This window comes from Lepisma saccharinum, chromosome 15 (assembly GCF_977018435.1).
Source record: "Lepisma saccharinum chromosome 15, izLepSacc3.1, whole genome shotgun sequence".
NCBI lineage: Eukaryota > Metazoa > Arthropoda > Insecta > Zygentoma > Lepismatidae > Lepisma > Lepisma saccharinum.
Window position 1 is genome coordinate 33554253 of NC_139243.1, and position 27668 is coordinate 33581920.

Sequence of the window (27668 nt, forward strand, 5' to 3'; positions counted from 1 at the left end):
TTATATTCCTCATAATCCACAATGACTACTTTTTGTATCGTATAAATTTTGTCCTTCTCCCCCAATTCGTTTAGAAGGAAAAAAAAATGAAAAGCATTTTGGTGGCGAACTTCCCCTCTTTTACCCTATGTGAAACATATATTGTGCATGAAAGTTATGTTAATGTTAAAAATAATTATATTTGGAATGTATTTTTCAAGCATTTTCTGTCTTTCAAAAATAGTTTGTGTGCTTGTTTTCCATTATTAATGTGAAATTGAACGTGTTGAAAAATAATTCAAATCGTTTGTTCGAACACAAATGCTTTAGCACCAACTTCTACCCCTTTTTGCATAATTTACAAGGGTAATAACATATTTCATACTACCACTACTACTACTACTAATATTAATAATAATCCCGGCTTGCGCATGGATGTTTGTGAGTGACTATTCATCAATTTCATCACATCATCCACATCTTTGCAAATTAGCCAAAAGTGGCACAAGAAGCGAAGTAAAATAAAGCAAATCAATATTAATAATAATAGTTTTTTTAAAGTATTGAGAATAATAATAATAATGTTATAATAATAACATTATTATTATTATTATTATTATTATTATTACAAATGGAATTATTATTGGTACGTTTATCCTGGTACTTGCCCCGCAGACAAAAATTCGTGGTTGCGCCTCTGTTTCGAAAGGAAATTGTATTTAGTACGCCATTCTATCCATTTATAAGCAAATTTGGTGGAGGACTACATTTTTTTTCTTTGTTGTTGCGATTGTAAGTAGGATCTGTACATAACAGGTGAAGGATATGTTTGAGTGTGGTTTCAATTAGATTTCCATGCATTACATAACACCAGACAGTCAACAAGTTGATATAATTTTAGAATCTATAATAAACGGCTAACGTTTTGTAAAAATTTAATTGCAGAGCGGTTGGCAAAGTTTCTAGACGGTCCCAGGCCCGGTGTAAGAGTGTGGCTCGGTGCGCCACCAATTAGAACAAAGCTTTAGTGGGGGGAAAGTTGTAATTAGTTATTGACTTTTCAAATTTTTCTTACATTATTGTAAATCAAGGGAGTTCAAAGCTATTTTTACACAAAATGGTATTTGTCTCTAAACGTCAAAACATTTTTCTTTGAAGATCTTGACCACTTAGGCCTTATGCCCACACCAGGAAATCTAACGTAGCCACTGAAACCGGATGGGGAAATTCCCCCTAATTCCCCCACAATCCTGGTAAAAACAGAATTTACAATGAATCCTATTAGGTAGATTTTTGTTTAATTTACTTCGCTTTTCTGCCACTTTTGGCTAATCGCGAAGATGAGGATGATTGACGATGTGATGAAGGGACACTCAATGAACACCTATACCCAGGCCGGATTCGAACCCGGGACCCTTGGCGCCGTGGCGCTAACCGCTCCGCCACGGAGGTCCGAATGTTTAATTATAGTAGCGAGTAGCTGTGACTCACGTGCTGAATTTGTTCAACCATCCCGATGAACATAAACTATTGGGCTACCCCTTCAAGAAACAATCCTTTGTGTGAAAGTGGACTTTGATCCGAACGTACAGCTTGTTTCCAAAATCAGTTCCTTCTAGCCGACCGTTTGGTCTGCAGTGGCGCCATCGCTACGGATATTTACATAATCGTTCCGGAGACTCATTTGAAAGGCATTTTGCTTCCATTAAACACACGAACCTTAGACAGAAACAAGAGCGCGGCTGGGGGCTTGGAAAGCAACGCCTGAAGTGGTCTACAATCTCCACATCCGTGTGTTCCAGAACGACCTTCCAGTATGTATACGAATGTGCGTGTCGTGTGTGTGAGTGTGCGTTTGTGTGATCAACGTATGTGAAGTGGTGGGGGGGGAGGGAGGACTTGTAACTTTAGCGCGGTTAAGGGTAATGATTGTTTTTGGAATCGCCATAGACACTTGGGACGAGATTCGTATCCGGTTTGATCTCTACTTGGTGAATCACGGAACATTTCAAGCACTTTGTCAGATGTGGTTTCGTTTTGGCTTCGGTCGTCGGAAGGCTTCGTGCGACGTTCGGGATTAATCCCGATCTTGTTTGAGTTGATAAACGATATCAGTCAATGAGATTTGTTCTGGAAAGCTTCGATCGAGACGAAATTTGTAATATCATGACAAGACCACGAATGTTTACAGGGCTGTTCACTCGCAATCTCGCTACCGAGGGCTCTAGGTTCGAATCCTGGCCTGGCCGTGAGTGTTTATTTGTATTTGTTAAACTTTACGACGCTTTATTACTGCTTTTTGGCTTATCGGGCCGATAGATGTCAAAGGAACAGAAATAAAAATGAACAGGAAAAATTTAAAAAATTAAAATGTGGATATGAAATTGGAAATTAACATACATGAACTGCAATAATGTAGTAATAAGATGTCCTTAAAATTTCCCTGAAATTGTGGTATTTATAATCGAAATTCCCTTTTCCCTTTTGGCTACAAATTCTGTCAAAATTTCCCTGCAATAGGAAAATTTCCCTTTATGTGGCAACACTGACGTGAGGGTATCATACCTTACAATTCTGGCAGCAAATGCAATAACTTTTCAGAATGGATGACCTCTAATAAGTATCTCACTCTTGACATCATATTTGTAATGCTCTTCACTAGATGAAGACATCTCAATTGTCATTGCTTTTCCCTTTTCTATCCATTTCTCATTCTTCCTTCCTCTCTTTCTCTCTCTCTCTCCCTATTGTTCCTTCTGTTTTTGTATCTCATTCTATTTCTTCCTTCCTTCCTTTCTCTCTCTCTGTTTTCTTCTATCCTCTCTTCCCAATCTCCTTCTTCCTTTGCCTTCTTCTTCAAAGAAAGGGAAACTACTGTCGGGTTAAAAAATTATACATACTCGAGTTTGTACTCCAACTAAAAATTAACCAGTAGGCCTACGTTAAAACGAGTTACATCAAATTTTAGCTTATTGAATTGTGCGTTAATTTAACCAATTTTTTTTATCGTCGCGAGAATAAAAAAATGGGCCTTTTTTTGTTTGTTCTGCAAAGAATCGCTATCTTTTAAATTCTGTAAATCAAAAACTGGTTGTCAGATGGTTGTGAAATTTTAGTATGGTGCAGGCAGACAGGTTTTAAACATAATTAATAATTTTCAGGTTTTTAACATTTCTCAAAAAACAGTTCTTAGCAACTTTTCGAGACAACTTTTTTTCTTAGTATTGGGTAGTCATACAAACATAGGCGCCAACTCCATGGGGCTTGGGGGACTCTAGCCCCCCCAATGTTAACGTTGTGGAGGCAGAGCCCCCCTAATAATTTTGCTTAAGAGGATCTAATGTATTATTTTGCTTCTCTTGTAAAGTTTACTCTGAATTGTGCCACATGAACTTAACTTTATAAACACATTTGAAATATTCTAGACCATCAACTTTGGGGGGGCTGAGACCACTAAACCATCAACTTTGGGGGGCTATGACCAGAGGCAGCAAAACACATGACTTATTACTATATACTAAGTATATAAATATGAGTATTGTTAAAATTTTTACTAAAAAGAGTTTCAAAAGACGATGTGCATGAACTAGGGTAGTGGATGGGACGTTCGCGATACAAATGGCTCTCACATGACATTCAGAACGAGATAATTGATATATTAGGGAGATCTTTTCTGCGCTCCGGGGTGGCAGATATTAAAAGTTGGGAATATTTTGCTATTAGGCTATGGTTGACGAAACTTTTGACATATCCATCCGTGAACAACTGCTCGAACTGTGAATGAAAATTTTGATATTTTTGAGGAATTCATGGGCTTTTATGAGATTCCGAACACTGAGGCCAAAACTTAAGAAAGGGAGAGAGTGAGTCATTCATTAATTTATTTCAGTGATCAGAGCCCCCCCTATAATTTTGACAAGTCGAATACAATATTGGTCTTATTTTGAAGCTCTTTATATCTGTTTTTAATGCATTATCATTGTCCATTGATATTGCGAAATCGATTTTATACCACGTACAGCTTTACTCCGCTGAAAACCTGAAAATTAAAAATTGTGTTTGAAACCTGTCTGCCTGCACCCTACTAAAATTTCATAAGGATCTGACAACCCGATTTTGATTTACAGAATTTCAAAGATAGCAATCGTTTGCAAAAAACAAAAAGAACGGCTCTTTTTTGTTCTCACAACGATAAAAAACAAAACGCATACTCGAAATAATAATTGGTTATCATAGATTGACGCAGAATTTAATACTAAGAAATTTTGCTGTAACTCGTTCTAATGTAGGTCTGCTGGTTTCCAGTATCTATAATTTTTAATCCGACAGTAGTTTCCCTTTCTTTGAGGAAGAAGGCAAAGGAAGAAGGAGATTGGGAAGAGAGGAAAGAAGAAAATAAAGAGAGAGAAAGGAAGGAAGGATGAAATAGAATGAGATACAAAAAGAGAAGGAACAGTACGGAGAGAGAGAAAGAGAGGAAGGAAGAATCAGAAAAGAATAGAAAACGGAGAAATAAAGAGAATGAAATAAAAAGGAAGAACGAAAGTGAGAGTGATAGAGAGATAGAAAGGGACGAAGATAGGAAAAAATAGCACAAGAGGAAAAACGAGATAGAAATAAAAGAGAAAGGGATGGAAAGAACGCTATACGAGAAAAAGAGAAATAAAGAGAATGAAAAAGAGAAAAGGAATTAAAAAGAGGAAGACCAAGAGAGATATAGAAACATACAGAAAGAAAGAAAAGGAAAGGTATAGAAAAAATCATCAAGGAGAAAGAGAAGAGCAGAGAAAGAATAGAGATGATATGGAGACGAGACGAGATGATACTCGAATAGCTTGACTTTGCACTTACAAAATATATTAATTATCTATAAAAATTAATATTTTTTTAAGCTATTAGTGGCAGTTGTGCTAAGCAGGTGGACAAATATTCAGGACAAACTTAAGTCTCACGGAAAAGTAAATGCGGGTTGGGGAAAGGAACGAGACAAGCCGATAACATCCCTTGGAAGAAAAAGAAATAAAAGGAGAAGAACCAAAGAGAGAGAAAATATAGGAAGATAGAAAGAATAGAGGGTAAACTAAAAAGAAAGAGACAGAAAAAGAAAGGAAGCATGAACAAAGCGAGATATAAACTGGAAGAGAGAGAGAAGAAAAACATCAAAACAGAACAGGGAAAGAGAAAGAGAGATTGAGAGTGAGAGAGAAAGATAGACAGAAAGAGAGAGAAATAAAAAAGAGAAAATAGAAAGAACAAAGAGAGATTTATAAACGGGGGAAAAGAGAGAGAGAGAGAGAAGGAAAGAGAGAGAAAGAGGAAGATAGAAAGAGAGGGAGAGAGAAACACAGAGAGAGAGGAAGAGGGAGAAAGAAATGAAGGGAGATATTCACAGGCTGTCATAAGTCGTGAATCACCCAAATGTTTTTAAGACGATTCGAATGAAAATGATCAAAGTATTAACATTATGTACATTCATAACATTCCAGGTAAATCCGTGAACATTTCCATCTGTGCCACTTATGTACTTTGGTGCCCAGTCCTATGTTAACATACGTATGTTGAAATATTCAACTTTCCATTTTGTTTCAAAATTTTTCATTTATGGAAGCTTATGTATTTCAAATCTGTAATAAATAAGAAATACAGTTAAGGGTGAGGTATTTTGTTACCTTCATAGGTATAGTGCATACTCTTTATTATTATTTATTTTATTCAACGTATACAATTTCTGGCGACGCCCACGTAAGCATGACTTAATAATGTATGACATGAGTGCACTTTGAATCATTCCTTGTGTAACAGCTTGCAATAAAAATATATTGTGCAAATGAAGCTCAAATAAAAAGAGGAACACAAAAGCAGTAAAACTCGAGCGTCCAAGTCTACACAAGTCGTGTTCTATTAATACACAAAACACTACGCCCCCCTCCCCCCGCCCCTTCCTAGCTGGTATAATGTCACAGTACACTGTCCCAGTAGTCTTCGTCTAGTTGCAATCCTGGAAACGTTGCTACGAAGCAAATCAGAACATAAACAAAATCCAAACATTTAAGCAACGCCAGAAATTTTTGTAGGGGGGGGGGGGTAGTGTGATGCACAGAACGGCTAATTGGGACTTGACCTACAGTTCAAAGAGGGACCCGACCCACTATGTGCCTCCACCGGGTATCGAATCCGGGACAACTTGATTACAAGGCGACGACGTTAGCAGTACACCAGCGGCGAGGCACTGGTATCTCTTGAAAGCCAACTTTCAGACATAAATGCAACTTTTCGAATCGAAGCGACACAAGCTGCGCGTGCCGCTTGCCGCCTGTTACTCGGACTGGGCAGTTTTCTCAATGGGGTTCTTCGTGCCGCTTCGGTCTGTTGTTCGCGCAAGGTTTGCTTGTAGACTGAAGGCTTCTCGTGATTTTTACTGCACTGTTAAATGATTGCGAGAACTTCATATGTATTCTATTTTTGTGGGTACCCAGTGCCTACGTTCCTGGAAAACGTGTAGCGTATTTATCACAAATGGGACTAATAGAACGAATAACCGTGAAATGGGTTAAACAGATATGCCGGGACGCTACAAATAACTTTGTTATCTCGAGGAAGACAGCAATAGGAACTGTTTTCTCTTCAACTGTGATGTTTTACGACATAAATAAAACAATTACGTCAGTGACAAAGCAGGAAAATGCTTTTAATATCTTGTTGTAACCTTAGAAGTGAATATTTCAAAATACAGTAAAACCTCGTTAATCCGAACTAATGGGGGATAAGTTGACCGGTTTAACGAAAGTCCGGATTAACTTAAATAACCTAAAAGAACAGTAGAAAGCGCATTAAAACTCCGTTTATAGCAACAAAACACGTTTATTATGGTGTATTTAAAGGGCATAGGTCTAAATACACTATACAGTACATTACAACGTCTGCGGGAAACATAATTTCATCAGTGGTTGACTGCCTTTTCTTTGGGAAGTTCTCTTGTTGACTTCTAGCCACATTTAAAACCTTGCATTCTTCTTTTTTTGTCTGTTGCCTCTCCGGATTAAGCGAAGTCCAGCTTATCGGGGTCCGGATTAACGAGGTTTTACTGTACTGTAATTCGTGATACATTCAAGTTAACTTCGAAATTATGTAGGACTTGCAGGAGTTGTTAGCTACGAAGCCAAGAATCCTAGGGTCGAATCTTAGTCAAACACGCGGAATGTGAGTTTGTTCCATCATCCTGATTAGAGATACAGTAGAGCGGCCAAGGATAAAGTTTTCACCCAGGCGAGGTGGAATTTTGGCACCCCGTACTTTCCAGCTTGGCCCTCCCCCATCTTTCTACCCTGGTCAGTGGCGTGACCAAGTGTGGGTCATAACCAGTGATGTGCGTCTACGCGTAAACAGCGATAGTCTACATTCTACACGTAGACTATTTTATACACGTAGATTACGTAATCTATGTAAACAACATGGCGAAAGGTGATAACTTAGGAAAGGGCGCCGTGGAATTAAAATAAAATTATACTGCATATCTGTTGCTGATGTGTGAGGAGAACTTTTCATACTCTTTCTTCTACATTCGAACAATTTCTCACCTAGGAAGAAACCTAATGTAGAAAATATTCTAGTGTTCTATGGGAAAAAGACCACTCTTGCCTCACGACTGCCATCTGTTGTTGTTTTTTGCATACTAGTTATCGTCTTCCATAGTTGAAAATAGAAGAGAAGAGAAATTTTGTTGTAAATAGGATTCTTTTCATTTTGTTAGGAACCGATACAGTTGAAAATGTCACTTTCCTTTCATGAAACCCTTGAAATTTAATTTTAATGCACTTTAGATTGTCTACGTAGTCTATGTAAACTACAACCCAATGTAATCTACGCGTAGATTACGTGTAGACAACGCATGTAGACGTAAACTTATAGTCTACGGCACATCACTGGTCATAACCCCCCCTCATTAGCCCAGTATTTCTAAAAAAAGAGAGAAAAAGAATGCCAAGAGATGGCAAAATGAAGACTGATTACCAAAACAAGTGTACATAACACTCTCTTTAAAAAATCCTGGCGACGCCACTAACCATGTTATATATTTACGGTTCTAATGTCGAAAAATAGTCAAAATACATTGAGTAATCCTGTTAGAAGATACGTTTGTTGCAGGTATGTGTTTATTATATACATATCTACATAATTACATCAAAATAACAGTAATCTCTTAGCTAAAATTGTTACATGGTTTTGCAATATACTTAATGTTACACAGCTTCAATAATTAATTCTTGTCAAAAATAAATACAACTAAAAAAAATAGCTACGGATCCCACTTTAGACTGTAGTTGGAGTCCTGATTAACGTATGTGTGCATAAAGTGGGCTTATAAATAAACTCAAACAAGCTTATGCAATTAGAAATAAGGTTTTAGCAGTGGCGTGGCCAGAATTTTAGAAAGGGAGGGATTATGTATACTTTTTTAGTAGTCATTACTTATTTTGCCATATTTTCGTGCCTTTGACGTTTTTTTTAGGAATACTGGACCAAAGGGGGAGGCTTATGACCCCCGCCAACCCCTCTTTGGGCACGCCACTGACTACGAGGACGGCGCCCCGGTCCTTGAGCCGCCCCTGTATTTAACTTCCCAATGTCTTCGCGAAATATTTGGAGATGCAGTTTTGAAACCGGTGCCAGTTGTCTGAGTCGTCAGCAGTGATGTGCCGTAGACTATAAGTTTACGTCTACATGCGTTGTCTACACGTAATCTACGCGTAGATTACATTGGGTTGTAGTTTACATAGACTACGTAGACAATCTAAAGTGCATTAAAATTAATTTTCAAGGGTTTCATGAATGGAAAGTGACATTTTCAACTATATTGGTTCCTAACGAAATAAAAAGAATCCTATTTACAACAAATTTCTCTTCTCTTCTATTATCAACTATGGAAGAAGATAAATAGTATGCAAAAAACAACAACAGATGGCAGTCGTGAGGCAAAAGTGGTCTTTTCCCCATAAAACACTAGAATATTTCCTATATTAGATTTTTTCCTAGGTGAGAAATTGTTCGAATTTGAAAGAAACAGTATGAAAATTTCTTCTTACACATCAGCAACTGATACGCAGTATAATTTTCTTCTAATTCCACGGCGCCCTTTGCTAAATTATCACCTTTCGTCATGTTGTTTACATAGATTACGTAATCTACGTGTATAAAATAGTCTACGTGTAGACTGTAGACTATCGTTGTTTACGCGTAGACGCACATCACTGGTCGTCAGTCCCATATTTTGCTATCTTTTCTAGCATTTTTTTTTTTTTTTTTTTTTCAGGAATTCCCCAGTTCAATACGGAGGGGTTGTGGCCCTCACCCACCCGCTTTGGGCACTGCGCTTCGCAGCCCTTACACCATCTGTGCTGCACCACATCTGGGTTAAGATTTATGGGACACACACCAATGACCTTGAAATCAACCGCCACTGCAAAATTCCTCATTTCTTTATAGGGCTATTCGCAATTAGCAGAAGCAACGTCTTGCGATTCAGTTGACATTGAAGGCATTCTGCATCTTCTTTTTGCACCGGCCGGTATTCGCGTTAGTACCTAAAGTCGTTGGCTAGTGGCGCTGCTGAACGCCTTCTCCTCCCCAAAGCTTGTTAAACAAAACACTATCAGGCCGCGGCGTGTGGTATGTAGTTATCGTCTGCTCTCTGTGACAAGGGTTTGTCATCATTATCTGTAGCTCGGGACGACGATTCTGCAAGCTACAAGTCAGCACGAGACGCTAATCCGATATCGTGGAGTGGTGAGTTTACAGGAAACTGTAAACTGAGACGAATGGAAGCGAAAACTTGAACTGATCGTATCGACAGAAGCTAGGGGAGGTGCAAACCGCCTCACCGACGACCGTTAGGCCTATCTGGACAGGTCCGAACTAGAAGCCAGACAGGTAAGCTAAACCAGTGTCTCGAATATATTTTTGCATGCTGTGCTGTGCTGTGGTTAAAAGATCTTTTAAAAACTCATGCCATTGTTGTCGCGAGCTGCATTAGAATCTTAACAATCACCAAGGCAACAACCCGTTGGCTACTGACAATAACACCTGTTGGTTTAAGGATGTGTCAATGGGACGTGGGCGTTTGAGAGTGCCGGGCATTAGTTCGACATCTGTTTGGAGCATGCGTGTGTGGCTGGGGTTGTTGCTCTGCCCTATTGGCCTTCGGTTTGTCCATTTGCGCCAACGGCCATTGATTTCTGTGCTTTGTTGTTGTCGTTCGTGGTTGGATGAATTATTAATTGCTTACATAGTAACATAATCGCCGATTATTTTAATGGTTACACAATAGTGACCTTATTAATTTATTTTTCCTCATGTCACAATTGCTGTACTGCCCCCTTCCCCCTTTAAACACTCCGCTTGTCACAGCTCTGCAATACTACATATACACTGGCCCGAACGTAAATATGTGGAGGCAGTGGCGTGCCCAGGATTTTCAAAAGGGAGAGGTTACGTACACTTTTTCTGGTAGTCAGTTCTCATTTTGCCATCTTTTCACATTTGACGTTCTTTTTTTTTTTTTTTAGGAATACTGGGCCAAAGGGGGGGTATAACCCCACCAACCCCCCCTTGGGCACACCACTGTATGGAGGCACGCACGTATATAGAAATGTATTTCGGAGGGGTCCGAACCAATGTCTCAGATATAATAATAATAACAATAATTAATTTCATTAAAATGTTAATGAATTAAATTAATTCAAACATTGTTATTGAATTAAATTAATTCATACATTGTTATTATTGCATCAATAGGTAAATAGACGATATAAGAATACAGATATAACTGCACGTATTCATTATCTAGCTTAAGTGTATTCAAAATCAACCCAATTTATATGCAGTGGCGGCGATTAGGGGGGCCGAGGGGGTTGCCCCCCACTTTTTGCCACTTTTGCCCCTGCACTATACTAAACCTTATCTAAACTCTCCTTGCCCCCCCCCCCCCAGTTTGCACACTTTGCCTCCCTAGTTTTGGAACACAATCCTCGCCACTGTTTGTATGATAGCAAAGCAAGGATATTAATGTGAAATATATGAAGAATTGGACACTTATTGAATAACAAAAGAAAGAATGTTCTATCCAGTTAACGAAAAGTAAAGTTCCTGATTAATATTTTATGCATATTTTCACAAGTAGTAGTAGATATGGATATGCATAAATAATTATTCTTTGATACTGTCTTCCAATATCATATGATCCCAATATAATTCTTGCCTTCCAGTAAGTTCAAAGAATATAAATAAGTATCGATTATACAATAAATGCTAAATAAACCCTTTGTAATTTTTAATTAATATACTGGACCCTCACCCTAAATACGTCCTTGTGTGGAGGCTCTGGCTAACTACATTGTGAGCCTACTTTATGTACAATTTCAGTCATAATATTTAGATCAAGTTCTGTCAGGTGGCTAATTAACAATTTTACCACATTTCAGATCTAATTTTTTCATTTTGTGGCCCTTTTCAAATCAGCCCCCCTCCCCCCCCCAACCTGAAAGATACTTTGCAGATGGGACTGTAGGCCAACTCTTATTTCAAACTAATCAAAGAATAATTTCTAACTAAAAAGTTTGGCATGCATACACATTTAATCACTAAGTAAGTAAGAAGAACAACAGTTGAGAACAAAAAGGTACACATCAGTAAGCGATAAGTAACTTTGTTGTAGAACCTTGAAGCTCTTTTACTGTAAAATAAACTGTGACATTTACTGTTACTACTCAAGATACAGCTATGAAAAATATCAAGCGCTCATTAATTTGCATTTGTTTGAACGATCATGATTTGTCTCAAGCCTGAAACTTCTTTTGGAATTTATTTCTGATAACTGGTTAGAAATTTCTCTTAGGATTGCTTTTTAAAATTAAGTGACATCTATGTTTAGCTATTCTAAGGATGAGGTAAAAATGCTTTCCCGCTTAATAATCTTGCCACTGAAGTATTTTGGTTCGAATCTTGTACTGGGTATAGGTGACTGCTGAGTGTCTAGTGACGCCAACTTGTATGGGCCAAGGGGATCCGAGCCCGCCCAGTGATTTGTCGCGTTATTATTATTTATTATCATGAATTTGTTATTGTGATTCGTAGTGGATTGCTTATTGAAATCACTAAATGAGATTTTTTTTAGAGGAATGATGATGCATGGTTGGTGGGTTACATGGAAAGGGGGGGGGGGAGGATTATGAGATTTTTTGTAAACTTATAGCTCAGGTGTGCGCCCGTACGTTCATCTAATCCTAATTTATAACAGAAGTCGCGATTAGACAGAGTGTGACGTAAAGAAATAAAACCAACTTACAGACACAAGGAAAAATAAACTTTTCATCATCACATAGAGTGTGGTGTATTTAAATGATGTCATTTTCGGGGGCTAAGTTTAAAATGAACGTGATCATTATTGTTGTGTGTGTCCAGATTGCACTGCACTGCATTTGCAATATAAGGGTCTTTAATTACAAAATAAGAAATTTTAATTGATCCATCTTAAATCCTCACTAGTCATGTCTATTGTTTAATAAACTAGAATTCTGCACGTATCGCTTTAACTCTTACTCAAGAAATCTTATAGAGAAAACTATTAAACAAATAATTTCCAATTAAAAAGTTTGCCATGCCTGGACATCTGAACACACAGCTGTCATCGTATCATCGATGAATGTGTATGAAAGATACTTACTTATTTCTTCTTCCCCTTCGTGCTGTTAGACGTCGCAGTTCATCAGCCATCTACTAAAACTCTTCCTATCTTGTGCCATTCTCTTGACTTCCATCAGTGTCTTCCCTCTTTTAGTAACCATCTCTGACAGGTATTGTTCCCATTCTATCTGAGGTGTTCCTCTTCCTCTCCTTCCTTCTGGTCTCGCTTCCATTACTTGTTTCGGTTTTCTTTCTTCTCCCATTCTCATGACATGGCCATAGCCCAGTGTTCTTCTCTCTATTATCTATTCAATTGATTCTACTTGTAGCTGTTCCCTGATTTTAGTGTTCCTGATTCTATCTCGTCTGGTTTTTCCAACGACTCTTGTAAGATATTTCATCTCTGTTGCTCTTAATCTACTTTAATGCTTATTTTGGAGCGTTAAGCTTTCTATGCCATAGAGCATTGTTGATATAATCTTCTACCTCCTTTCTTCCTACTATTGTATTTTTTTGTTTGGTTTATGTTTTATTTGTTTTTAGAACCCTGCTATTCATTTCTTCTTCTACTTTTCCATCACCTGTTATTAATAATAATCCGTCGCGCAACAGCCCATGAAGGGCCTAGGCGTACCTACCGACTGCCGGTCTCCCTCCCACGCTTTCATTCGTCACCTCTAAGCGTGGAGATCTTCAAACGGTATTGGAATAGTCGGGGGGTCGGCCCGACGTATCCCCAGCCGTTATAGTAGGTCTCCGTGACCGGATTACGCTCACTCACTCGGAGCTCCCCAATTTCCTCACGATGGTGGGTTGCCACCGGCCCTGTACGTAGGCCGAATAAATTCCGACCAGAGCCGGATTCGAACCTACGCCGTCCCGCAGCGAACGATCTCAAGACGAGTGAACGCCTTAACCCGCTCGGCTACGGAGGAGGACCATCACCTGTTATTATTGTTCCGAAATATTCATAACTATCACTTGTTCTAGCTGTTCTCCTTGCCATGTTATTTCCAATCCCTCTACATTTCCATGCTTTGATATATGCATTACTTTACTCTTATTTGGGTTCACTATCATTTATCTTGTATTGAGCTGGCCCATTCTATTACTGTATGTTGTAGTTTCTGTTTAGTTGATGTTATTAATATTATGTCATCAGCATACAGAAGTGATTGTACATAAACTGGTTTCAGTTTCCTATTTCCAACCTTTTTCGAGTTCTTCTTCTACATTGTTTATGTATTTGATCCATTAGTACGTAGAAATAGTAAGGAGCTGAGGCTATCTCCTTGTTTAACTCCTTTGTTCATGTTAATTTCTTTTGATTTCTCGCCTCCTATTCTCACTTTGTATTGTTCTTACTATTTTTTTTCTGAAGCTCCTATTTTTTGTAATGCTGAACATAGTTGTTGTCGTGGTACTGTATCGAAAGCTGCCAAAAGGGCTACAAATAGTTATTTTTCTCTGCTAAGGAATTTATCTATAACTTGTTGTAGCGTGAAAATGTAATCTTGCGTTTGTCTTCCTCTTCTGAAAGCTTTTTTGAAACATAAATACGGAAAAATGTAGATTGAGCCCATTAGTATTGAGTATATGCGCAAATTTTAACTGCCTTTACAATCACTGCAACAGATTTTTTTTTATTCGGTAGTATTTAGATAGAGTGGCGCATTTCTAGTTATATTTTGAAGTTTGTTATACATGTGTATATTGCGCTTCCTGTTAGGAAATAGTTTATTGCTGTCAACGATTTATTAACGAAGGAGACATAAATTAGTGCGTAAATTCATGCCATTTGTATGGCAAAGGTAAAACTACTCCCTGCGTATTGGAACATACCGTGAGGCAATGTTTGCAGACATGCTTTAGGGGCCGAAGAGGAGATAGATGATTAGTAGGCATAGTTGAATGTTGTGGTATATATGAAAATTGCTGTGGTATACACTCAAAAGTCACTTTTGCTTTTCTACAAAACACAAAGCCACGTTTTCGAATGGTACCGAGAGAAAACAAGATGAGAGAACGTTATAAAAATCGAGACACAGATCCTTCCAGACTTATTGAGATGGAACCAGGAGAAATCGAGACGAGACCGAGACTTAGTGTCCGAGACTCTTCGTCTCGTACGGGACTTTGGTACGATATTTGAAAAAACTTTCCTAAACCAGAATAACTTACTACGCAACTTTGCGAGACATACCAAGCGGATATCGGGTCATTTTAGATATATTTTGTTTACAGCAGTTACGAAGTCAATACATTAGTGACAATTATGAACGTGTGACGCGTGGTTGGTTGCATGTATTCGGAATAAAATTATTTTCTTCCAGAGTTCGTAGCGTCGAAACGAGGCGTGAAAAATGTTATCAGGAAAAGTTGTGTGCCTAAAGACCTCTTATACACCATGAAAGTTTGTTGGATGACACGCAATATTTGCTGATTATGATACGAATTTGGTGACGAGACCAAGATTGAGAATGAGCCAGGCATTTACAACTTTAGACGAGACAAAAGTTCGAGAACGAGATTGAGACAGGAATTTATAACTTATACAAGTCAAACGAGACTGAGATGAGAGCGAGACAGTTTATATAGCTCCAGACGAGATAGAGAGAGTCTTTCTCACGCACGAGACGAGATATGCTTGCCAAGTGTCGTTTCAATATCGTTTATATTTGAGGTGTTACGTGTTGTTTTTAAAAAGCGACCTATTTAATTTGTTTAAAAGTTTGGAAAGCTAAAAATCAAGCTTGCATTCCCGAGTTATCCGTCAAACAAAATGTTCCTTCCATGCACGCCATCTACCGGTTAGAATCACGGCAATGCATGTGCCTCGAGAAGGGCATCTCGGAATGACGCTACAATGGGTGTGGGCAGTGCCCGGACACAAAGACCAATGCGTTGGTTGGAGACAGCTTGGGGCCACGTTGCAATAAACGAACGGTAACGCCGACCCTGTATGGGTGGGTTGCCAGTTGTTTTGCAACTCCAGGTTCCAGGGATCTCAATGGGAACAACTTTTACCCCGGCGTAAAGAGGGGGGAACAGGGGGAAGGGCTGTTCTGTCATTCATGGCTTCATGTACAAGTTAGCGGCACGTTTGACAAATTGTTTCCCCTCCCAACTCGTCTTCTCTAGGAATGCAGCGCGACTTTTTATGTCCCTACTAAGCGCCCAGGGATATGCATTGCAGGTATCTTGGCAAGGTGTGCACTGTCTTTTGACTGTATTTTATTTCTATTCTTTTCAAAGGACATCTTGTCTCTTTATTCAGTATCTTTCTGGCTGACATAAGCTCATGGCTATTAGTTTCTCTTAGTTTTATTTGGTGCTTTTCATTCCGTTGAGAGCGGTTAGCTACTCATTTTTATCACATTCTTATTCATACTTTCCCAAACAATCACGTGCTTTTCCTATTCATGACGTTCTTATTTATTCTTTTCCAGTTTATCTCATTCTTATTTATACTTTCCAAAACAATCTTTCTTCTTATCTTTATCTCATTCTTATTCAGACTTTTTCCCGGGTTCGAATCCCGGGCTGGGTATAGATGTTTGTGAATGTCCATTCATCAATTACATCAAATCATCACTCATCTTCATCGCAATTAGCCACAAGTGCCACAAAAGCGAAGTAAAATAAAGCAAATTAATCAATCCATTTTTCAGACTTTTGCAAGGAAACACTTGTCTCTTATTTTTATGTCAGTCATTCTTTCCTAAATTGTTTTATCACGTTCTTGTTCATACTTATCTAAGCTATCATTAATTTCTTTTACTTTTTATCACGTTTTTATTAATACATTCCAAGGCGCATCCTATTCCTTTTTGTAGAGGGCACTCTCTGTTACGTAGATGAAATCTGTTCACGCCTAACCTCCTTCAACTTTTCCTTTAACAGGAAACTTGAATTTCATGTTCACATATTCTCTGTTTTTTGTTTTAGTGTTCACGTTCATCATGTAAGAAAATCATGTACCAAAAGTAGTTTTGCAAAAGTCAATACAATCCCTTTTCTTCGGCATTCCACATTTATAGCAGATTTGTAATTTTTTTCCTTCACAGCTGCTATATTCTTTTTGCAGAGAGAGACATCTAGTTCATAGTGACTCAACTTCTATACAAAGTAGCTAGGTTTGGAAAACTTCATAATTATTGAATTGTAAGAAAGTGATAAGCGCCTTGTACGCGATCAAATTAATCATGAACAAGTCATTGAATTGAATGCAATTGAAAGTCGTTGAACAGCGTTCCTGTTGGAAATCTTGAATGTCTGAAATTGCTTATGTACGCGATCAAAGAAAAATTGGATAAGTTCACATTTGACCAAAAGGTGGCAGTGTGTACGACATGGAAAGAAATAAATAGTCGAGCGATTAACCGTAACAGAGATGATTTTATTTTCAAAAACCTGAAAAATGTGTGATGTTGATGTATTTTCTCGATTCCACTTTAGACTGAACCATTTCCTTTAACATTTTTGCTAGGATAAATGCTAAACGTAAATGCTTCTAAAAATCTTAGTGCAGATAGTACGTACTTTACACGAAAGCATTCATGAACATTTCGTTTAGCCTTTGCGATTTCAATGTATAATACATACAGCACGAAAGGCACATCGCGTTACACCATCTATGGTGAGTGCACGGTGTTTACAATTGAAAAAACTCTAAAATATTCTTCCATGCGTGTACAGTAAACGCTATAAAGTATGTTAATCAGCGCCATTCTTTTGTACCTAAAACCATTTAATACAAAACGTTATTCCCCTCGGTTGAATAGTTATCGTCTTTCAAAGAAGTGAAGTGATACATTGTTTACATCTCTCCCGGCCGCCATTACATCGTGACCTAGAGGTCGCTTTCCGATAATCGATTTCAATAGCATGTGCTCTGATTGGTCGACAGTCAAGCCAATCCTAAATAGAAATTATTTGACCGAACCTTGGATCCAATGAGACGTTGCCTTTGACGTCATTTCCTTTTAAGCGACTATTTCAAGGCCTTGTTCATGATTTCTTTGATCGTGTACAAGACGCTATAGGCTAAGTAGTCCTGCTCAAAGACATTTGTCAATGAGGCAAATGACGGCTATGTTGCACCTGTAAAATGGAATAGTCCACTGTTACATGAGCCGTGGTAGGTATTGAAGGTCATCAGTACACACACTTCATTTCTTTTCATGATCCTTGGCATGTAACTGTTGATCGGAGCCGGGCTAATTTCAACTGGGACACCCTGTATGACGTTCACATTCAGCGAGATTCAATACGTATGAAATAACGTGACTCACGCACATAAGTATCATGTTTTTCTTATTTTTATTACACTGGTTTCTTATTTAATTTCACAAATTGTTTTGTTTGTTTGTTTAAATTGGTGTTTTAAGTCCAATTTATGCACATATAGGCTAATCGGGACTGGACCTACAGTTTAAAGTGGGATCTTAACCACTGGACAATGTGCCTCCACCGGGGATCAAACCGGTGACCCCCTTGATTACCTTACCACTACGCCATCGGAGAGGCTCACAATTTTTTTTTCTTTGTATAGATCCGGAAACAAGAGAGGCAAGATTTCTCTTGTCTTGTAACTTAACAACTATTATGGTTTATGTGAACGAGTAGTACGCAATATTACACGTGTGTTAAGGAGAGATAAAGTTCCAGCGTGCAAAATAAAAATTACGTCTCGCACAATGACAATGCAAATAAGCAGATCAACGAAACAGATTAAGTAAAAACATAATGTTTTGAAGGAGTTACTTGTAATGCAGTTACTAGTACTAGTTACATTTCTGCGAGTTTTAGCAATCACGTTTATGGTTTTATGGTAATACGAATGTGTATAAAAGAACTTAGCAGTCCACTTATAGTGCATACATGTAACACTCTCTCTACGAGTTACAACTTATTCAGAACATCTTGGACTTCTTTCGTTTTGACTCGGCTACATTATCTAAAACCTTAAGCAACACCTTTTAATACTGATGTAGATATAAATCTGCTCATTACCTCCGCCGCCCTCCACACGTTTTACGAACCATAGTAGCTGCTGCCATCTATCGACAGTTCATACCTTGACAGGTCGTACCAAGAAGAGAAAGACCAATTCCCGAACGCATACAGCAGATAGTCGTTTGTTTATCCCTCTCGCGGCCACCGCAGATAAAAGGTTAGTCTTTCATTTGTGCCTCAGGGCTCCCGTGTTGCCATGTCCTTCCTTGTCCAAAAATTGAACACAGTAACTTTACGTCTCTGCTTTCGCTATTATGTACACTTTTCATCTTCAAGACGACACAAACACTTGGAATTGCATAAAGGTGACGACGACGTGTTGCAAAATTATGCACAATTGGGCAACGCAGGGGCAGGATTACATGGCAAGCATCTGATTGCATCTCTCACGCTTCTTACGCTCGGTTGGGGTAGGAAATTGGACGCCAGCGCGAGAGGGTTTTGGTAGAGAAGCAAGACACTTTGTGCGTCAATGATTGTTCGCATGTTAGTAACAATTGTTCACTTGCCGGCAAAACTCATTGCCTGTGAGACTCGATTTTCTAGTAGAACGCCCCCCGTGTCACGTTTTAAGCTAAAAAAATACTTTCTTTCCTGCGTGAGCTTAACTTGAAACCTAACTTTCAGGATGCAAAATAGTTTGTTTGAATTCTTGTTTCAAGTCCTATTCAAAGATAGGCTAATCGAGACTGGGCCTACAGTTTAAAGTGGGATCTGAACCACTGTGCAATGTGCCTCTACCGGATATCGAACCCGACGGCGTTACAAGGCATAGTCGTTAACTCTTCCCATAAAAAATAACGTCCTGTATCATTTGCTAAATAACCAATGCAATGTATACAGTAATGTAATTTATTTTAGCTTCTAAGCCATGAAAATTGTATTTGATAGCAAATCAAAGATTCACTTGCAAACACGTTTCTCACGGAGATGACACTCGCTTCCATCGACATACATAGAATAATGGTACAACTTATAAAATACATTTCTTTCTACCACTGTTATTGTTACATTATAATGTTATATTGCAATAAATCTGTTATTATAATATTTGCGAATTCCCATATATTACTTTTCATTACGGTCCACCTCCACAAAAGCAAACACTTGTAAATTTGAACAAAACTGAACATGTTTGGGGGGGAAGCAACCTCCCCTGCCTCCATAAAGTTATGCCTACACTTTCTAGCCAATAGGGCGTGTTCTACGTCGCAGCTTCTGTGCTTCACGAAGCCAAATAAAACCAAGTTTCAACCATGCGCATTGCCTTATGGGAAAAATTCAACAGTGTTAAATTGGTTCCCTTTACTTTAGTGTTTTGCAAACGTAATTACAATATGTTTTACTAAAGGCAAGAGGAAACGCAAATACCATTTGTACGAAAATGGATATCGATATGATCGAAATCCTGGCAGTCAAACTTTAAGAAAAAATATTGTTAGTGTAGAGAACCGTAGATTGATTACGACAGAAATGGAAATTATTGATGAGTCAAATTGTGTACGAAATAAGTTCAGAGAAAGAAGGATTTAAAAATGAAATAAGTTTTTCCTTATCCGTTCAATCATCTCCAGTATGGTGCAGCTTAGACATACAATGAATTAGAAGTAATTCAATATTACGTTGTTTTATCCTGTATTGATCTAGAGAAGAATTAACATATCTATATTTTATATTAGACAAGCGTAAGCATAAAATTAAAAATGATAAAGTAGACTCAAGGATGCCATCTTGTGCCTTAATGATGAACCAGATGAAAGTATGAAATGCTTTATGTACCGCAATCTGGAACAAACAGGTTAATTAGAAAAGGGGTCCAAGGGGTACAGACCCACCGAGAGAGTTAGTTACCAGTGCTAATATTAAATATTCAAAATACTTGTTTACTTATTTTATAGTTATTTCCGAAGAATTTATATGAATGTAAAGATTCGTTTGGAATAATCACTTTTCTAGTATTAAATATGCGCAAAGTGTATTGAAATTCGTGAGAAACTTTTGAACTTACTAAATTTGTGGTGTTGATAAGGCAAATGCATAGATGGCGCCAGGCTTTATTATCTACATGTACAGAGCTACAATTTATTTAGTCCCGCAAACAGTGTGGCTTATAATGAGGTTACTATTTTCTAAATATCTTCATTTAGCACAGTAAAACTAATATCAAATTAAATTGAACGTTTTATAATTTGCATAGAATTACATACAAGCTTACATGTTTATTTTTTTACATCTGTAATAACAGCAGTTTCTTGTTTCTTGTTCTACATACTATTAAAAAGTCTGGCTTATTTAATGCTATTATTTTAGGTAAATAAGACTAAATTATAGAATGTGAAACGAGACAGTAATGTAGTATGAAAAAATATTACAGAAGCAATTTCGCAACTAATTTATATAGAAGCAGTGGCGGCGATTGGGTTCCAAAAGCGGGGGAGCAAGGTGCCACAACTGGGGCGGGGGAAGGGTAAAGACAGTATATTTCCCTTTGTAGATAAGATTTAGCATAGTGCGGGGACAAAAGTGGCGAAAAGTGGGAGGCAACTGCCCCCCTCGCCCCCTAATCGCCGCCACTGTGTAGAAGGATAACTAAAAAAATATATATGGATATTCTTCATGACTGATTTAAACGAAATTATTTTTGAATGGTAGTGAAATTAAAGAACATGTATTTGTATTACACAACATTTGCTAGCATTATGTAAATGCTTCCAAAAATCTTATAGCAGATCAGGGTTCTTTACGGTCCAGAACCCATTTACGCTTGCTGATTTTCTCTCCTGGACCGGAATTGAATGTATTTAAAATTCCTGGACCTTAACAACACGGAAGCATTTCATTTGACATTTCGGTTAGATTTTGCGATTGCAATGTTTAATATGTACAGCACGAGAGGCACGTCGAGTTACATCATCTATGGTGAGTGCACGGTGTTCACAATTTAAACAACTAAAATATTCTTCCATAGGTGTACTACATACGTTATAAAGTGTGTATTTAAGCAGTGCCATTATTTTTGTACCTAATACCGCTTTATACGAAGCGATATTCCTCTCGGTTGAATAGTTATCGTCTTTTAAAAATGTGAAGTGATGCATTGCTTACATCTCACGCGGCCGCCATTACAACTGCACTCGTGACCTAGAGGTCGCCTCTGATTGGTTATGCTACGAAAGATGCTATGCTAATTGGACGGATCCTATCCTTGAGAAATGCCGTGGAATATGCTATGGCATCTAAAATGCCATAAAATTGAATAGCAGAAAAAATAACAATTAGTATTATTACCACGGTTATAAATGTTTATAATTATTATATAATAATAAATATTAATAAAAACCAAATTTTAATCGAATTAATAATATAAATGTGGGGACTCGATCCACCAAACGAGTGAATATCAGCAAATCTATTTTCCATGATTTCTTTTGCATTTTATGCAGTTAGTATCTAAATGCATTTTGATATTAAATTTTGCACGTCCCATTCAAGAATATGCTTTAAATGATAGGGAAAAGTTTTGTTCATAAAGTTTGTTGTGTGACCTCTCACCTACAACTGTAATTATTAGAATTTTGAAAACTGTGGAACCATTTGTTCTTTTGGATGATTTGGTAGAATATAACCTTGATCCTGTATTTTTCACTCAATGTTTTCTATCCAATGCATTTTTACTTTGATTATTCTGTTAGAATACTAACTAAATGCACATTATTTCTGTTCTTAACAATAAGAGTAACAAACTTTCGGCTTTCTTGTATCTTTAACTAAACTATGTCAATTTTCAGGGGGTCCACCGACCTGTTCGACCCCCCCTCCCCCTCCCGACGCCCTTGCTCATGGCATAAAACTAAGCTGCAGCCTTCCATATGTCCCTATCCTAACTTTTCAATCCTTACCGATTTCCTTTAGGTCCACCTCAACATTATCCCTCCATCTTCGTCTTGGCCTTCCTACTGGTCTCTTACCATCAGGTTTCCCAACAAGTAAGAAATATGCTTTCGTCTAAAGCGGGTCTTGTGTACAGATAGGCTAATTGGGACTTGGCCTACAGTTTATAGTGAGATCCGAACAACCGTGTGCTTTCGAACCCAGGATTCCTTGATTACAAGGGATTACCACTATGCCAACGGGGAGGCCCGTGGGAGGAGAAAAGAAGAGGTTGTGATGATCTTGGCAATTAGTGGCTCAATGGACACACTGGGGTAGTCAATTGATAGTTTACCAGATGGTTGAAGAATGGCACACAGAGGAATGGACAACAGCTTCGGTGGCTCGTGGGGGTGTTTCCTGTGTACCAGCAGTTTGTGTGGGCAACAAAGAGAACTTTCCGCCAAATCCCGAAGCCACACATCGGGAATCAAAGAAGATTCCTCCTGGTTGGACCCCAAGGACACTCGGCAATCCCAGCATAAAGGCTCCGTCGAAAGAATCCGGGCGGATGGAGGGACAATAACATGGAAGGAATTCCTGCGACTGAAGAATGGCTTTCTGTTTGGTCTCAAGGAGGAGGAAATTCCATCCATGCAGCGGTATTTGTGGTGGATGGCTCACCCCGGGATACAAATTACCACATGAAAAGGAAAAAAATATGTCATACCAAGTTGAAAAACGCCGATAGATTCTCCCTCTTCCGATAGACCTTGGACATTGCTTATGCTTATTCCTCTTCTTTCTCCCCCCTCTTCACCCTCTTTTGGATTTCTCCTTTGTGAAGCAATTGCACGCATATGCAGCCGTGGCGTCCAGTGATGCCAACCCTCACATAATTTATACCTTTTTTTGGTACCCTCTGATTGGCACGACGGCAAATCCCAGAAGTGCCCTTCTTTGATTTTAGAGGGACCGCAAGGGCACATTCCCTATTAATTCAACCAGAAAAACATATTTTTGAAACTTAAGTTCACTCTTATTTGTTATATATTTTTCAATCGACACAAGAGAACGGATCTAAAAAAAAAGGCAAGTTAATGATGCACTAAAAATGCATCAATTCGGAAGATCAGACAAGGTTATTTCAAATATAACAAAATTTCACTTTTAAATGTACATAGTTAAGTGTGTAATTTTGTTATCTTCTAAATGATTTTGATCTTCCCAATTCATGCATTTTTAGTGCATCATTAACTTGCCCTTTTTTTTAGATCCGTTCTCTTGTGTCGATTAAAAATGTATATATATAACACGCGAAACACCAGCCGATAAAAGTGCCCTATTATGCATTTCTGTGTGCATTTTGACACAGTAAAAAAAGTGCATCATTTGCAGTTAATGCATGTTAATGTCTTATTGGAGTCAACATAAGTGTGTCAATTGACACGTTTAGGGTTTTGTGTGTATTGTACTACATAATTTTATTTTACATTTCTTATTCGTAACAATAAAACAATTTTTTCTTATCCCTGTATATTGTTTGGCTCCGTATCAGTGGCGGGAATTGGGTTCCAAAACCGAGTGGGGGGGAAGTTGCCAAAACTGGGGGAGCAAAGACAGTATATTTCCCTTTATAGATAAGGTTTAGCATAGTGCTGGGGCAAAAGTGGAGAAAAGAGGGGGGCAATTACCCCCTCGCCTCCCCCTAATCGCCGCCACTGCTCTGTATATAATGTCCGCAACACCCAAAACAAACACACTATGAGAGCCTTTATATTTTTGCAATAGACTTATTAAAAATCTATCTCTACATGTTCATTATAAGATTATAACTCATCTTAACATTATTTTCCCTCCGACACGTAATTTTCTCCATTCAATATTTACTTTATTACTTGCATGTCCACATACATATCTTCTTATCTCCCTCAACAATGACAAATTCCTCTATTTTGTAACGATAACATAAGTGTTAGCTCCTAATTGTACATGTCTCACACTGAATCTTCAACACTCTTATGTTTATAGGGCCCGGGACATTTGTCCTATAAAACTGTAAAATATGTATGTAATTATGTCATATAAAGTGGAAACTATGTCATGAAAAATTACAAATATGTCAGAAAAATGCAGAAATATTCCCAGTAAAGTCAAAAATATGTACAACAGTACTCTCGAATTTCTCCCATGCCCGATAGTAGGGGCTGTAATTTACCGAATGTTATTTTTACTTTTGACTGATATTTGTGAAAAGCGAAAAAGGCAAAGAAATGAGAACGAAACTTCTTTACTTCCCGTGCAACAATGAGAGAGAACATTTTTCCTCAATAATGTTTGCATGGCTATCAATTGTCGGCGGGATAAAAAAAAGTGGGGTATTATTGTTCTGTACTAAGAAAAGACGACACCTTTCTTCCTCCGTAATTTTCATATCCTGCCATCGACAATATGAACTATCCGTTCTGCTAAAACTACGAAGAAAAAATTATGAAATAACCGATTATGTGCGAGAGAATTACGAAATTATACAGAAATATGTCTTATTACAACAAAATTGAAGAGATATGTTGTAAAAACGCGAAATTGGTGAAATATGTCAAAATATGCTTTGTCAAGTTTGTCTATTTCGGCTGATTTTCATCAGATATGTAAAGATCTCACACCAATAATAGATCCGAAGCCAAATGAAAAATATGTTATAACATAGTCCCGGGCCCTAAGAAATCAAACTCGAAATATTGCAAAAGATGAGGAGGTGCAATAATTGTAAACCCTAACATTCTTTGGACCGTTAAAAGATAAATACGAAAAAAGAATTGCACATGCAAATAATATAGGCACAAAGATTACTTTTCTTACGTTTCTCTCGTCTCACGTTTTCATTCGTCCACTATATTCACGGTCGACACATGACAAAAAAAGTTAAAATTTTTATATATTGTTACGTCCATTGTTTTCTTTTTCTTTTATTTAAACAATTGAAATGCTTTCGCGTCCTGTAAACCATCTACAGTTTGGCTTGGTGTCATTTTACAAGTATTATGTGCATGTTGATTCATACTCTCCCACCTACCCTCAAACTCAATTTAGCATTCTCATTCCTTTCTTTCTTCGTATCTCTCGTCTACTATCTTTCTTGATCTTTTTCCTCTGTTAATCACTCTTTTCTGTCTTTCTTTCTGCCTCTTTCTGTCTTTATTTTTCCTCTGTGTGTGTTTTCTTTCTTCCTCTGTTACATTGTCTCTTTACTTCTGTCTCTCATATCTCTCTCTTTCCCTTTCCACTTCTATGTTTTTGCATTCTCCTGTTTATCTATTATCTTCTTCTTTCTCTCTGTCTATCTACTTCTTCCCTTCTGTCTCTCTCTTTCTCAACTCCTCTCTCTCTCTGTCTCTATATCATTTTCTCTCTCTCTCCTCTTATTTTTCTTGCTCTTTTAATATCAAGTTCTTTCTTTCTTTGCCTCTTTTTCTGTCCCTGTTTCTTTATTTCGCTCCCTCCCCCTTTCTGTTTATTTCCATTCTTTTCCTTCCTTCTTTCTTTCTTCCTCTGTATCCTTCTTTTTTATTTATTTCTATCCTTTTCTCTCTCTATCATTATATCATTTTCTCTCTCCCTCTCTCTCTCTCTTTGTCCTGTCTGCGTGTGATTGCTTCTTTCTGTAAGGGCTGGAACCATTTAAGGTTGAGCAAGAGGCCACAATCGCCCTCCTCAACAGAAGATGCAACTCCATTACAACTTTCTGGCTGGTCCAATGTCTTTAATTTGATTGATTGATCGCTAATTTTACGTCGCTTTTCTGCCCCTTTTGGTTAATCGCGACGATGGGGATGATTGGTGGCAAGATGTTAATGATCAGAGGACAATCATTGGCGGTCACAGAGGATTATACTGGTTGCGAGACCAGATGCCAGAGCCTCGTTAACGTACAAGCATGGCCTCCCCGATGGCGTAGTGGTAACGTCATCGTCTTGTAATCAAGGGGTCCCGGGTTTGATACCCAGTGAAGGCACTGGTTCGGATCCCACTTTAAACTGTAGGTCCAGTCCCGATTAGCCTTACTGTGCGCAAAGTGGACTTGAAACACCAACTCATTGAATCAATCATTATGGATATATTATTATATTATAACTCACCGACCTCTATGGCGGAGTGGTTAGCTTAGTACGCTAACACAGTCCCGGGTTCGAATCCCGACCTGGGCATGGGTGTTCTTTGTGAGAGTCTCTTCAAATTCATCATATCATTCATCTCTATCGTCGCGATTATCCAAAAGTTCCAGTCACAATTGATATGTATACTGACAGATTAATGGAATGTTATTTTAGTATTATTTTACCCCAAATGAATTTCCAACACACCTTATCGAAAGGGCCCAACCGGAAAAAAAATCCTTGATACTCCTCTGACTAGAAAAAAGATATATTCCGTTATGTAAAAATCTTGGTGACCCTGAGTTTAGACAATATTCAGTAATAAAGCAAAAACACACACTTAGCACATATTCAGCATATATACTTTTTTCTGAAACTTTTTGGGTTGTCCAATCTTCTCGCTAAAGTCGTCACAATGGTCAATTTGAAGATTATATTGAACCAGATGCAAATTGCAAACAGTTCCTTTTCCATTGCTAAGGTTGGAAACACTGAACTGCACGCATATGCACTGTCTGTGTTTTCTGTGCTATTCTCCCGAGGTAAGATTCAGTCTGGGATATGCTGCATGCAACGACAGGGCGGTATACTAACTAACTAAAAAACTAACTCTCTAGCCTTCTTAAACCGGAAGGTTCATGGCTGCAGCAACACAGGCCTTCCATCTGTCCCTATCTTGAGCAAGATCTATATACTCTTTCCCATCCCTACCGATTTCCTTTAGGTCCATCTCAACGTTGTCCCTCCATCTTCGTCTTGGCCTTCCTACAGGTCTCTTACCATCTGGTTTCCCAACAAGAATCCTGTAAACTCCTCTTTCCTCTCCCATTCGTGCCACATGGCCTGCCCACCTAAGTCTTCTTGATTTAATTATTCTAATAATATCTGGACATGAGTACAAATTATGTAGTTCTAAATTATGTAACCTTCTCCACTCACCTGTCTCCTCATCCCTTTTAGGTCCAA

General features: G+C 38.1%; 1 protein-coding gene across 1 annotated transcript in view; it reads left to right on the plus strand.

Moving 5' to 3' along the window:
* The first annotated feature begins 9574 nt into the window (after positions 1 to 9574).
* Positions 9575 to 27668, plus strand: part of LOC145999449 (noggin-like) — a 114756-nt gene continuing 96662 nt past the window's right edge. The window contains exon 1 of the mRNA XM_083136407.1: positions 9575 to 9906. The gene's annotated coding sequence lies outside the window, so the exon portion shown is untranslated. The remainder of the gene's footprint in view (positions 9907 to 27668) is intronic.